Genomic DNA, 13,321 nt, shown 5'->3' on the forward strand with positions numbered 1-13,321 from the left:
AAAATGATGAGCCCGCTTTTCCTCTAGAGTGGCAAAAGAATGTGAGAGTGCCACGTTATACATGGGAGATGCTTAGTGAGGTTGAGCGGGCCTTTGTAGTTGTTCTTGAAGATTTGTGGGGGAAACCTCCCCATCTAGATACAAAAAGATTCTTGAGTGATATATCTTTGGTTCGAACTACTTTGGGTACTGTCTGACTTGTTTTTATACTTGCTTCTGAGCTTTTCTCTTCCTATGTTGTAACTTGTCTTTTGTGGTTGATTCTGTATTTTCAGAGATGTCGAAAAATAATGACTCTATGAAGGCCTACAAGAAGGCGAAGAAGGCCACTGCTGCTCTAAACATCTCGTCCAAGGCGGCCGAAGAGGGATCTTCTCAGGTTCCAGTGATACCTCCTGTGCTGAGTTCTCCCGGACCGAGGAAAGCAATTCCTATTCCTCGGGTTCATCTGGTCGATCCTCCACAATCTTCTGCTGCAGCTTCTGGTGCTCCTCCTAGTAAAAAGCAAAAAACAATTGAGCCTTTCAACCTTGATGCTCCTAACTTTGATGCGGTCGAGTTTGTAGATCAACAAGTCGGCCCTTATGGTATTCTCCCCATGGACGACGTGTCGCTTCTTCATCATTTTGATTACATAACTCGGAGTAGTATCAAGATGGCCCACATGGGAGCGGCCTTATATCGAACTGCTCAAAGTCTTCCTCTCCATGCCACTAAAGCTTTTATGGAGGAGGCCAAACAGGAGTTTGATCGGATGAAAGGCGGGAGGTGTTGCGCCTGAGGGAGGAGTTGGAGAATGCCTGAGCTAATTACTCCGAACTCCAAGGTCATCTTGTTGGTAGTGTAACTGCTGCCTATGAGAACCTGAAGGAACAAGTTCGGGTTATTGCTCCCGAGGCCGACCTGACCCTCTTTAGCCTAGATAACGTCGTCAGGGATGGCAAGATTGTCCCTGATGACGAGGATGATGATGACGTTGAACCTCCCCCTGTGTCCTCTGCCAAGGTGTCAATTCCTACTGTTCCTGCCGAGGTCGACCCTCCCGCTTCCGATCCTGACTGTCAGATCTTAAACCGGGATGATGGTACAGTAGATGTTGTTCCTCTCTAGACTCGTCCTCCGTCTCCTCGGACTGATACTGCTAGAAAGTCTTCTGACCCTTAGCCCATTTATTCTGGATATTTACGTAGTTGGCCCGGCTTGTGGGCTTTTTAAACTCTTTATGTTTTGTTAACTGCTGGTACTTTCTCGTTGCTTGCCTAGCAACTTTTTGTTTTGACCAATAAAAGTAACTTTCCAGCTTTTGAGGTAGATTTGGGTGGCCTCTGAAGCTTTATATCTTTGTAGATTATATCATGCTTTTGCACTTAACTTGGTATCTTTTTGTTTTCTGAGGATGTTGGAACCCTGCTGCTCGTCCTCTTCGGATTTGCTTTATTGTTTGTAACTTGGGTCTTTTGAGGTTATGGCTATGTGGGTCCGACTTGTTTTTCAGTTTTCTCGCCCTTGCTCGTATTTTTGACGATTTATAACCGATTTCTTCAAGTTGGTCCTCCAAGTCGTTTTGTAATCCTCTTTCCTGGATCTTCGTCCGATCTCTTTCAGGATTTGCTTTTATAACTTTTTAGTAGTAGGAGTCCGACTTCGTCATGTCAGTCTCCTTTAAGTTATTTTTGTGGTCCTCTTTTTTGGACCTTCGTCAGGTCTCTTTCAAGGATTACTTTTATAACTTTTTAGTAGTAGGAGTCCGACTTCGTTATATCGGTCTCCTTTAAGTTATTTTTGCGAATAACTTTTTAGTAGTAGGAGTCCAACTTCGTTATATCGGTCTCCTTTAAGTTATTTTTGCAAATAACTTTTTAGTAGTAGGAGTCCGACTTCGTTATGTCGGTCCCCTTTAAGTTATTTTTGTAGTCCTCTTTTTTGGACCATTGTCAGGTCTCTTTCAGGGACTACTTGTATAACTTTTTAGTTTTGGGCTGACTTTGTTATGTCGGGCCCTTCTAAGTTAAAGTAATCCTCTTTAATAGGGTTGGTCAGACCTCTTTCCAGGGTTTACTTATAACTTGGGTAGACTTGGTCCGACTTCTTAATGTCGGCCAGTCTTTAAGTTATTATTTTAGCAATTCGTAAGACCTCGTCAGGTTCTTTTTTAGATCACTTTCGATAACTTCTTACATTATTCTGTGTTCATCTTTGCCGATTTGTAGAAAGTGGTTGTCATCTCTAGATCGTCCTTTGGGTGAATCACGTTTTCACCTTTATCAGACGGTTATCTTTATTGTGATCGTGCAGTGAAATTATTTTTTCACTTTCTGCCGATCTGTTGCTTTATAATCGGACGATGAATACTTCAGATTAATGCGTCTTGAAATCTTGTAGAATATCTAAAATATATATTTATTCAAAGGAAAGTGCAAATATGTACATGTGGGAATTTTTCATCCCTTTATAGCGTTTGAGTCTCAACTTGGTGCCTTATTAAAAAACCTTTTCAGGAAAAAGAGTGCATTCAATGGTGAGATCTTTTACTTTTCTAGCTGTAGTACCTTCTTAGGTTGCAAGCGTGCCATGATCTGGGAAGCTCTCGTCCATCGAGTTCGAACAGTCTGTAGTAGCCCTTCCCGAGTACTTTTACAACTCGGTAGGGTCCTTTCCAGTTTGCTACCAACTTTCCTTCTCCTGGTCGAATTGTTCCAATATCATTTCGGATTAGGATGAGGTCGTTCTCAGTGAAACTTCTTGGCACTACCTTTTGATTATATCTGGAAGCCATTTGACGTTTTAGTGCTTCTTCCCTGATCCGAGCTCTTTCCTGAATTTCAGGTGGTAGGTCGAGTTCTTCCTTCTGAAGTTGAGAGTTGGCCTTTTCATTGTAGTGGACTACTCTGGGTGACCCTTCCTCGATCTCTACTGGGATCATTGCCTCCACTCTGTATGCTAGTCGAAAGGGTGATTCATTTGTCGTGGAGTGTGGCGTTGTTCGATATGCCCATAGGACTTGCGGAAGTTCTTCGGCCCAAGCTCCCTTTGCATCTTGTAGTCTCCGTTTTAACCCAGCCAATATGACTTTGTTGGCAGCTTCGGCTTGTCCATTGGCTTGAGGGTGTTCGACGGAGGTGAACTGGTGCTTTATATTCAAGTCGGCTACTAGTCTCTTGAAGCCTGCGTCTGTGAATTGAGTGTCATTGTCTGTGGTGATGGAGTATGGAACTCCGAACCTCGTGACAATATTCCTGTATAGGAATTTCCGACTTCTTTGAGCGGTGGCGTTGGCTAGGGACTCTGCCTCTATCCATTTTGTAAAATATTCTACTCCGACTATAAGGAATTTTACTTGTCCTGATCCCTGGGGAAAGGGTCCGAGAAGATCGAGTCCTCATTTTGCAAATGGCCAGGGCGAGGTTACACTGATGAGCTCTTCTGGCGGGGCGATGTGGAAGTTGGCATGTTTCTGACATGGTGGACATGTCTTTACAAATTCTGTAGCTTCTTTTTGTAGAGTTGGCCAATAAAACCCCGCCCGGAGTACTTTTTTGGCGAGAGCCCGTGCTCCAGATGATTGCCGTAAATGCCGCCGTGTACTTCTTCTAGCACTTCCCTTGTGTTAGAGGTCGGCACCCATTTTAGTAATGGTATTGAGATCCCTCTTTTGTGTAGGATGTTGTTTATGATGGTGTAGTACTGTGCCTCCCTTTTTAACCTCTTTGCCTCCTTTTCTTCTGTGGGGAGTGTTCCTGTTTTGAGGTAGTTGATTATGGGGGTCATCCATCCTTGGTCCTGACCTGTTATGGCCAGGACTTTTTCCTCTTCCGAGATTGACGGGTTCTGTAGCATTTCCTGTATGAGGCTTCTATTGTTGCCCCCTGGTTTGGTGCTGGCTAGTTTCGAGAGTGCATCAGCTCGGGCATTTTGTTCGCGGGGTATGTGGCAGATCTTATATTCCTCGAGCTGTCCGAGCTGTTCCTTGGTTTTATCCAAATACTTTTTCATGGTAGGGTCTTTGTCTTGATAGTTTCCTGTTATTTGTGAGGTGACTACTTGTGAATCGCTGTAAATGTTGAGTTTCTGAGCTCCAACCTCTTTAGCCAGCTTCAAACCAGCTAATAATGCTTCATATTCTGCCTGGTTATTTGAGGCCGGGAACCCGAACTTGAGGGAGAGCTCAACTTGGGTTCCTTGATTGCTTTCTATTATCACGCCTGCGCCGCTTCCAGTTTTATTTGAATAACCATCCACATAGAGATTCCATTCTATGAGGGTTTCCAGGGCATTTGTGAATTTTGCGATAAAGTCGGCCAGATACTATGATTTGATGGCCGTCCGAGCTTCATATTGGAGGTCGAACTCTGATAACTCGATTGCCCATTGTAAAATTCTGCCTGCTAAATCTGTTTTCTGCAATATTCCTTTTATGGACTGGTTAGTTCGAACCTTAATGGTGTGAGCCTGGAAGTACGGACGAAGTCGTCGAGATGTTAGAATGAGAGTGGCGGCAAACTTTTCTATTTTCTGGTAGTTCAGCTCGGATCCCTGTAGCGCTTTGCTAATGAAGTAAACGGGTTGTTGCCCACTTTCGTCTTCTCTGACTAATGCTGAGGCTATCGCCCGACTTCCTACCGCGAGATATAATATGAGCGATTCTCCTTCTCGTGGCCGAGATAGGATAGGCGGCCGTCCTAAGAATTTCTTGAAGTCTTGGAAGGCTTGTTCACATTCCGTCGTCCATTCGAACTGCTTTCCCTTCCTTAAAGTAGCATAGAAGGGGAGAGATCTTATCGCTGCTCCTGCTAAGAATCTGGATAGGGCGGCCAACCTCCCGTTGAGTTGCTGTACTTCTTTGACACAGGTGGGGCTCTTCATGTTGAGTATAGCTTGACATTTATCCGGGTTTGCTTCAATTCCTCTTTGTGTGAGCATGAACCCTAAGAATTTGCCTGCTTCTACTGCAAAGGTGCATTTTGCGGGATTGAGTTGCATGTCATGCTTCCTTATAGTGTCGAACACTTGAGCCAGGTCGGACAATAATGTATCTTCGCTTTGTGTCTTTATGAACATGTCGTCTACATAGACTTCCATGATGAGCTCTTCTGGTGGGGCGATGTGGAAGTTGGCATGTTTCTGACATGGTGGACATGTCTTTACAAATTCTATAGCTTCCTTCTGTAGGGTTGGCCAATAAAATCCCGCTCGGAGTACTTTTTTGGCAAGAGCTCATGCTCCGAGATGATTGCCGCACATGCCGCCGTGTACTTCTTCTAACACTTCCTTTGTGTTGTTAGTCGGCACACATTTTAGTAGTGGTATTGAGATCCCTCTTTTGTACAGAATGTTGTTTATAATAGTGTAGTACTGTGCCTCCCTTTTTAATCTTTTCGCCTCTTTTTCCTCCGTGGGGAGCGTCTCTGCTTTGAGGTAGTTAATTATGGGGGTCATCCATTCTTGGTCCTGACTTGTGATGGCTAGGATTTTTTTCTCTTCCGATATTGACGGGTTCTGTAGCATTTCCTGGATGAGGCTTCTATTGTTGCCCCCTGGTTTGGTGCTGGCTAGTTTTGAGAGTGCGTCAGCTCGGGCATTTTGTTCGCGGGGTGTGTGGTAGATTTTATATTCCCCGAGTTGTTCGAGCTGTTCCTTGGTTTTATCCAAATACTTTTTCATGATGGGATCTTTGGCTTGATAGCTCCCTGTTATCTGCGAGGTGACTACTTGTGAATCGCTGTAAATGTTGAGTTTTTGAGCTCCAACCTCTGTAGCCAGCTTCAAACCGGCTAATAACGCTTCGTATTCCGCCTGGTTGTTTGAGGCCGGGAACCCGAACTTGAGGGAGAGCTCGACTTGGGTTCCTTGGTTGCTTTCTATTATCACGCCTGCGCTGCTTCCAGTCTTATTTGAAGAACCGTCTACGTAGAGATTCCATTCTGTGGCGGTCTCCAAGGCATCTGTGAATTCTGCGATAAAATCGGCTAGATACTGTGATTTAATGGCCGTCCGAGCTTCATATTGGAGGTCGAATTCTGATAACTCGACTACCCATTGTAAAATTCTGCCTGCTAAATCTGTTTTCTGTAATATTCCTTTTATGGGCTGGTTGGTTCGAACCTTAATAGTGTGAGCATGGAAGTACGGGCGAAGTCGTCGAGATGTTAGAATGAGAGTATAGGCAAACTTTTCTATTTTCTGGTAGTTCAGTTCGGATCCCTGTAGTGCTTTGCTAATGAAGTAGTCGGGTTGTTGCCCTCTTTCGTCTTCTCTGACTAGTGCTGAGGCTATTGCTCGGCTTCCTACTGCGAGATATAGTACGAGTGGTTCTCCTTCTCGTGGTCGAGATAAGATAGGCGGTCGTCCTAAGAACTTTTTGAAGTCTTGGAAGGCTTGTTCGCATTCTGTCGTCCATTCGAACTGTTTTCCCTTCCTTAAAGTAGCATAGAAGGGGAGAGATCTTATCGCTGCCCTTGCTAAGAATCTGGATATGGCGGCCAATCTCCCGTTGAGTTGCTGCACTTCTTTGACACAAGTCGGGCTCTTCATGTTGAGTATGGCTTGGCATTTATCCGGGTTTGCTTCAATTCCTCTTTGTGTGAGTATGAAACCTAGGAATTTGCCTGCTTCTACCGCAAAGGTGCATTTTGCCGGATTAAGTCGCATGTCGTGCTTCCTTATAGTGTCGAACACTTGAGCCAGGTCGGACAATAATGTATCTTCACTTTGTGTCTTTATCAACATGTCGTCCACATAGACTTCCATGATCTTTCCAATGTGGTCTGAGAAGACTTTATTCATCAGCCTTTGATAAGTAGCTCCCGCGTTCTTGAGACCGAAAGGCATTACGATGTAGCAGTAATTTGCTTTTGGCGTTAAAAACGAGGTCTTTTCTTGATCTGGTGGATACATGGGGATTTGGTTGTATCCCGAGTATGCGTCCATAAACGAGAGGTATCTATATCCGGAGGAAGCATCTACCAGAGCGTCGATACTTGGGAGTGGGTAAGGATCTTTTGGGCAGGCTTTGTTGAGATCGGTGTAATCGGTACACATTCGCCACTTCCCATTTGATTTTTTCACCAAGATGACATCTGCTAGCCATAATGGATACTTGACTTCTCTTATGAATCCTGCCTCCAGTAGTGCCTGTACTTGCTCTTCCACCGCTTGGGATCGCTCTGGCCCAAGTTTTCTTCGTTTCTGTTGCACTGGCCGGGATCCCGGATAGACCGCCAACTTGTGGCACATTAGCTTGGGGTATATACCCGGCATATCTGCGGCTTTCCATGCGAAGAGATCGACATTATCGCGTAAGAATTGTATCAGTAATTCTTTTGAGTCTCCTCTTAGGATCGTTCCGATATTAGTTGTTTTGTCCGAGGTGTCTCCGATCTGAACCTTCTCTATCTCGCCTTTCGGCTGCGGACGGAGTTCTCCTCGTCGCTGAACTCCGCCAAGCTCAATTGTATGAAACTCTTCTCCTCTGCCTCTGAGGTTTAGACTTTCATTATAACAACGGCGTGCCATCTTTTGATCTGCTTTTACCGTGGCTATCCCCTCTGTAGTTGGGAATTTCATGCATAGATGTGGAGTTGAGACTATTGTGCCGAGTTGATTGAGTGTTGTCCGACCTATTAGGGCATTGTAGGCTGAACTTACGTCGACCACGATGTAGTCTATCTTGAGGGTCCTGGATTGGTTCCCTTTTCCGAAGGTTGTGTGTAGCGATACGTATCCTAGTGGTTATACCGGGGTATCTCCTAGTCCGAACAGACTATTCGGGTATGCTCTAAGCTCCTTTTCGTCTAAGCCGAGTTTGTCGAAGGCTGTTTTGAATAAGATGTCGGCAGAACTCCCTTGGTCTACTAATGTGCGGTGTAGGTTGGCGTTTGCCAGTATAATAGTGATGACCATGGGGTCGTCGTGTCCCGAGGTGATGCCGGATGCGTCCTCTTTAGTGAATGTTATCGCAGGGATGTCGGGTGCTTCCTCCTTTCCCTCGACATGATATACTTCTTTGAGATATTTTTTTCGGGATGATTTAGAGATCCCGCCTCCTGCGAATCCCCCGTGTATCATGTGGGCGTGTCTTTCTGGTGTCCGAGGTGATCGCTCAGCTCGTCCGTCATCTTCGTCCCTTCGTCTCTTTCTTTGGTCATCATCTCGGGTAGCCAGAAAGCGATCTAATCTTCCTTCTCTCACCAATTTTTCTATGATATTCTTTAAGTCGAAGCACTCGTTGGTGGAGTGTCCTCGGACTCGATGGTATTCGCAATACTCCTTCCGGTTTCCTCCTCCTCTTTTGCCTTTAAGTGGCCGTGCTGGGGGAATTTTCTCCGTATGACAGACTTCTTTGTATACGTCGACCAGGGATACCTTGAGAGGAGTGTAATTATGGTATTTTTTTATTTTCTCCCCTTGTCGATCTTCTTTCCTTTTGGATTCCTTGTCTTTGTCTCGATAGGGGGCCCCAGATTTTGAGGTTTCTCCCAGCCGAGCATTCTCTTCCATGTTGATGTATTTTTCTGCTCGCTCTTGTACTTCGTCTAAGGAGGTAGGGTATTTCTTTGATATAGATTGGCTAAAAGGTCCCTCTCGTAGGCCATTGATGAGTCCCATGATGGCGGCCTCTGTTGGTAAACTTTGTATGTCCATGCATGTTTTGTTGAATCTTTCCATGTAGTTGCGGAGACTCTCCCAATCTCCTTGCTTGATCCCCAGTAAACTGGGGGCGTGCTTGGCCTTATCCCTCTGGATGGAGAATCTAGCCAGGAACTTTTTGGCCAGGTCGTCAAAGTTTGAGATGGACTTTGGAGGTAAGTTGTCGAACCATCTGATTGCTGTCTTCGTGAGAGTTGTTGGAAAAGCTTTGCAGCGAACAGCATCTGAGGCATCGGTAAGGTACATTCTGCTTCTGAAATTGCTGAGATGATGGTTGGGATCTGTGGTGCCGTCGTACAAAATCATATCCGGGAGTTTGAAGTCTTTTAGAATTTTGGTTTTCATGATTTCCCTTGTGAATGGATCTTGTTCTTTGCGTGACTTTTCCTCAGGAGTAGTCCGAGGGGTTTTTGATTTGAGATCGGCTTCTAATTGCTGTAGTTTTTCTTCCAATTCTTGGCGTCGCCGTATCTCTCTTTGTAGATCCTTTCTGATCTCTCGTTGTTGTTGGGTTTCTTTCTCAAGTTGTTTCAAGCGATCTTGAAGCGCCTCTATTGCTCCCGGATTTGATAAATTTTTATCTCCGTTGGATTCCGGGGTATCTTTCAGTGTGGTGTCCGCGTTTTTGTGCGGTGTTCTGTTTTCCATATCTGAATCATGGTCGTTGTCATGGCCGTCCGCCATGGTGGTGGGATGACTTCCAGGTTCCCCAGCAACGGCGCCAATGTTCCGAGGGTTACCTGAAACTGGAGGTCGATCTTGGACGAGATCTTTTATACTGGTCAGAGATAACGTGTCCGGCTGGCTGATGGCGGCCGGAGCTGTTGTATCCGACTTGCTGGACTTACAGCACTGCTGATCCTTGGTCACCGGAGGGTGGGGGGGTACCTGCAAGAGACTCCGATGCTTAAGTTAGCACGAGTATTAAGCAGGTTTTATGTAGAATCAGAGTATGAGTTATACTTGGATGCTCCAGTGTATTTATAATAGTGTGGGCTGATTTTTCTGATAAGATAAGTTAGTTATCTTTTCTTATCTTATCTTATTTCAAGTAAAGTCAGCTTATCTTCAAGGGAACTGCCTTTATCTCTATAGGCTTGAATTGCCTTTGGATTTGGGTCGTGTTCCTCTATTTGGGCCCTTTATTGGGCTTTTCTATTGATTTGGCCGATCTCTTTAAGAAGAGATCGGATAGTCGGACCTGAAGAGGTCGGTCGCCGTGTTGCTAAACATCCCGGATCGGACAGCTCGACCCAGGGTATGAACAGTGGACTTCGGCCACGACATTATCAATCAAATCACACCAGAAGATAGAATGATCCTCCGATTGGTGTCTCATGACTTCATCCAGATTAAAGCTCACTTCTCTTCCATCGATCTCAAACAAGTAGGACCCGAAAACGCATCTAATTTGAACCGGGAGGTCTTCAAGAACGGCCTCCCAAGCAAAATAGATGATGTCCTCCCGAAATCACTAGGGGGCATCTTAAGAATATGAAAATCAATTGGGAAGACCAATCCCTTTATACTCACTAGAACATCCTCCGCTATACCAACTACGAAAATTAGCAAGACCTTTCCAACTCAACTCGCTTCTTGGTCTTCCTTGCCAATGTGGAAAATGGAATTGGAGTAGCTTCTTGCAAGGCCTTTCCATCCTTAGGAATTCAACCCCTTGGTTGAGCAATCACTTCTTCAACTTCCTCTTGAGCTTCATTCTTCTCTTCGACTTCTTTTATCTCAACCATATCCTCATCTTGAGTGACCTCTATTGGACTTGGCTCTTCATGACTCCTCTCTTACAATTTGGTGCCGGACCTCAAGGTGATGGCATTGATGCCACCCTTGGGGTTGGGTAAAGGTTGAGAGGGTAAGGCACTAGAGCTTGGGGGTTGAGTGGTAGAGGTAGAGGGTTGAGTGGTCGATTCTATACGGGAGAGAAGGGCTTGGATGGTAGAGGTAAGACCGGTAAGACTTGAGGTGAGTGTGCTTTGAAGCTCCTTTTGACTTTGGAGAATGGAGCGGAGTGTTTCATCTTGGTTGGAGGAAGAAGAAGGATAAGTGATTTGGAGGGCTTGTGGTTGGTTGAATTGAGGTGCTTGCCTTTAATGACGTGGTTGGTAGGTTTGGTAGGCTCTTCCTTGGTTTTGGTTTTGGTATGGAGGATTTTGTTGGTATTGGTTTTGTTGGTTGTTGTTGTTCCATCTTTGATTCCCACCGTTGTCCCTTCCTCCTTGATTATAGTTGTCCCTCCATCCTTGGTTGGAATTATCTTGCCAACCTTGATTAAAATTACTCCCTTGATTATAGTTGCCTCCTTGTTGGTGATAACCTTGGTTTGGACGATTGTAGTAGGCATTAGTGGCCACCAAGGTATTATCTTCTTGGAGACTTAGGCATTCATCGGTGTAATAGGAGTAACAAGAGCAAGTTTTGCACGCTCGTTGGGGGACCAACTGTTGACTTTATTGTTGTTGAGGAGGTGGAGGTTGTTGTTGATTAAGTTGGAGTTGCTTAAGAATATTTGTCATCTCTCTCAAGGTTTGGGTAAGGACGGTGGTCTCACCACTAGTAGAAACTTCATTTATAGCTCTTGGATGGTTGTTTCTTTATCTCGTGTGTTGGGTGGACTCGGCCAAATCGGTGATCAATTGCCATGCCTCCTCCGCCGTTCTATACTTTGTCAAGGAACCATTGCTTGAGGCATCCAAAAGGATCTTGTCTTGTGGTTTCATTCCTTGGCAAAAATTGCTAATCAACACTAGGGTGTCAATCATATGGTGCGGGCATAAGTCAAGAAGCCTCCGAAACCGTTCCCAATACTCGTATAGAGTTTCCATTTCACCTTGGACAATGCATAAAATTTATTTCCTCAATCTATCCGTCACCTCCGGAGGAAAGAATTTATCTAGGAACTCCCTTCTAAGCAAATTCCAATCACTAACAATTTCATCGGGCAAAGTGTAGAACTACTCTTTGGCTCTTCCCTCTGGAGAGAACGGGAAGGCAAACAACCAAATAGCAACCTCATCGGAACCCTCCCGCCTAGTTGTTGAACATACGTCTTGAAAGTCTCTAAGGTGTCTAATAGGATCTTGGGCGGAGAGTCCATGAAACTTGGGTAGAAGATGAATCAAAGCGGTCTTGAGTTCAAAATTAGCATTTAACTCCGGATGACGCACTTGAAGCGGTTGAAGAACAAAGTCCGGAGCACCGGCTTCTTTAAGAGTGACTCTCCTTGGAGTGCCCATCGGTTCGGTAGCTAGATTAATAGAAGAAAAATTAGTAGTATCGATGGAAGAATAGATGGTTTCCTCCTCAAATGACGTTTTCGATTCACCCTCGGAAAAGGTTGGTGATTGGTAGCAACCCTTTCACCACCTCCAAGGGCCAACCGTCTTCGAGCTTGCCTAAGATGTGAGATAGTTCTCTCAATTTTCGGATCAAAAGGGGCTAAACTCGGATCCGGTAGTGAACGTGTCATTCAATGGAAGAAGCATAGAGCTCATGACAACAAGATGTATTAAAGAAAAGATTAATCCTAACTAACAATAGAGCTAGAAAACAATCAAAGAAGTCACGCGCCGAGCGTCACGCGTACGCGTAGGTCACGCGTACGCGTCGTTTGGAATTTTGCGATCCACGCGTATGCGTCCACGTTTGTGCGCCAATCCCAGATTCCAGCTCCCACGCGTGCGCGTCGGCTACGCGTGCGCGTCGATGCCAATGCTCCAAAGCTCCATTTTTCATGCTCCTTCCACTTATGCATGCTTCCTTCCTCTCTTCTAGACCATTCTTGCCCCTATAAACTCTGAAATCACTCAACAAATGGATCACGGCATCGAATAGTAGTAGAGGGAGATAAAAATATAGCATAATTAAGGCCTAAAAACATGTTTTCAACCATCAAGCAAAATTAGGAAGGAAACATAAAACTATGCATTTTACATGGATAAGTGTGATAGAATGTTGATAGAACCCTCCAAATTCTACACAAAATAAATTCTAAAATTGAGGTTCATCATTACCACATCTATTAAATGCATATGAAATTTATGATATGCGGATAAACTGATCAAATAACGCAATGTTATTGCATCCACTACAGGGAAATATGTTTCCTCATAATCTATACCGTGTCTCTGTGAAAAACCTTGTGCCACAAGTCGGGTGGCGCAGAATTTAAAGTCCACAAACTAATCGGCAATTGCACCGGGTCGTACCAAGTAGTGCCTCAGGTGAATGAGGGTCGATCCCACGAGGATTGATGGATTAAGCAACAATGGTTAAGTGATTTACTTAGTTAGACAAATAGAAAATGGTGTTGAAGGTTCAAAAGCATAAACAGTAATTTCAGAATATCAGAAACAAACAGTAAAATTGATGTGAATAATATATAGAGAAACAGTTAAGGCTTCAGAGTTATCTATTTTCCGGATTGACTTTTCTTACTAAATATTTTAATCATACAAGAATTAATTCATGGCAAACTATATGTGACTAAACCCTAATTCCTTAGACCTTTTTAGTCTCCTATAAAATTCATCAACTGCCAATTCCTTGGTCACTTAATTCCAATTAGAGGGTGAAGTTCAATTCTAGTTTATATGCCACAGAAATCCTAATTATCCAAATATAAGAGGATTATATGTCACGTATCCCGTTAAGTCTAGAT

The sequence above is a fragment of the Arachis ipaensis genome, chromosome B1, assembly GCF_059453495.1.
Source record: "Arachis ipaensis isolate K30076 ecotype BB chromosome B1, ASM5945349v1, whole genome shotgun sequence".
Classification (NCBI taxonomy): Eukaryota; Viridiplantae; Streptophyta; class Magnoliopsida; order Fabales; family Fabaceae; genus Arachis; species Arachis ipaensis.